Raw genomic sequence first — 2156 nt, forward strand, 5'->3', positions numbered from 1 at the left:
ACTCTCCTGTCCTCCACACTCTGGGAGAGGCATGTCATCTGATTCTGGTCAAGGTCTCTCTGACCACAAGGACTGTCTCCGTAGTCAGCACATAAGTTGAGAAGAGAGAGGCCAACAGCTCGGTCGCCAAAACCAAGTTCTTGTTTGGCTGGAAGCTGGTGAGAGTCAGTCCGTGGACCCGGGGAGCCGTCATCCGAGGAGGCTACCCAGGAGGGATGCTAACAAGAGGGACGGGATGGAGGAATGGTGGCACTTGTGACCCTGGACCCAGTCACTTTTCCTGAGCCCCAGTAAACTGCCTTTTGAAATTCTAATGTAAGAAAAGAGCTACTTACAATTGATATTTAACTTGTAAAAAAAATTAAATTTTTCTTAAAAATGTTCATTTCCAGATCTTTTCAGAATCCTAAATTTATGAACAGACAAGGCAAAATTAGACAGAAATTATTATGTAATCACTTGCATTTTAAATGGAACTCCAAGAATCTTAAATTATATGTATACGGGAAAATTAAGTGTGTTGGACATTTCATATCATCATCAAATCTTAGTCTTTCAGTTTCCACAAATTTTTAGTTTTGCTGCACTGGGAGTCTTACTTCCTTTATTAAGAAAAAATATGTTTGAAAAATTATTTACATTAGTGTTTTCACAGAAAAATTCAATTAAGAAAATGAGAGATTCCCCCCAAATTTAATATTTACTATTTTCTCAACCAGTATATGGAGATATCATATGAAATTACAGATTATTTAAAGCTATTATAGAAGATATATTTTAATGTAAAATAACTTTTGAAAACATAACTCAGAATTTTTGTTTTAGTTCTAACAGTATTTGGTTTTAAATGTCTGCATAGTTTACTGATTTAAAAACAATAAATCAAAGCACCAAGTATACTGAAGGCTGCCAGTGCAAAGACTTAGCCACAAAGGAGAAGCTTTGAACATTACACTGAAAAAAGAGTAAGATAAATGATATTACTCATACCTATATGAGTGATTAGTCACTGCCACAAGGTATGAACAAGTCTGTCCCTAAATATACAACTTATTTCTCTAAGATGTTCACTGATGTTCACTTCTTGGTGTTTTTTAAATACAACACATGAGCATCTAGACAACAGTTTCAAATTACTCCTTAAGAGTGAAGGCATTTGTTATCTTTGGCAGAATTCAAACAGAGCAAGATGTGACAGCAACTCCAGCATCCCCAGGCAATCCTTCGTAATCTCACATGGATGGATTCTGCTCCCAGCTGGGAGCTCCGGAGTTAGCAGGCAGAATGAATCACTTCTACACTATTTCTATAAAGAAATGATTGATCTGGAAATCTCGTGCTTTCACTATTATTAGCATTAACTGTTGCCTCCAAATAGTGTTATCCAAAGCAGGTGCATTTAATGATTCTGCCTCACAATACCTGACGGGGGAAAAGGCTAAACATTGCAGTTGTTTTTGCATCTTGTTTTCATGGCTTTGAGCACCCAGAAACATCCACAGTGAGGCTGTGACAGAACTGGTGTTTTCTCCTCCATAGCTACACAGAAAACACTAACTAACTTCTGGAGATTACGAAAAAAATTTTATTGAAAAGTAAGCACTGCTGAAATCGATACAAATAAACAAAGAAGTAACCTGAAAAAAAAATTACATTTGTATATATTTTTCTTAACAAGCTTATCTTAAATACGACATTTTAGGAGCGCTAACTACCCTTTTTGCCACAACGATTACAAGTTTCATTCCTGAGATTTCTGGAGTCAAAATTATTTAAAGTAAGCAAAGAGGAAGGAAATGTTTTCCCCAGCTGGGAGGCTGACCTGTGGATCAACGTCTCAGACAATTCATTTCTGTCACGTTTCCATACACTAGAGTTTTCATTTGGGATATATTCACACTGTAATTTATTCCTTACCTACTGTCCCCCAAATGTGCCACATTTTAAGGAGCTGAAACAGCTGAAAGATGGTGCACAAGTAAAAGTTATTGTCACTAAATATTTGCCATTGTAGGTAGTAGCTTCCATATTTTAAAGTGCGAATATAGCAACAAAATGAGTTTTTAACATCTGGCTTGATTTAAATAACAATTCAAGTATCACCTTTAAAATGATGTTCTAAGAAACATCAATACTTACGAACACAAATTTAAATA

Source organism: Vicugna pacos, chromosome 31, assembly GCF_048564905.1.
Source record: "Vicugna pacos chromosome 31, VicPac4, whole genome shotgun sequence".
Lineage (NCBI taxonomy): Eukaryota > Metazoa > Chordata > Mammalia > Artiodactyla > Camelidae > Vicugna > Vicugna pacos.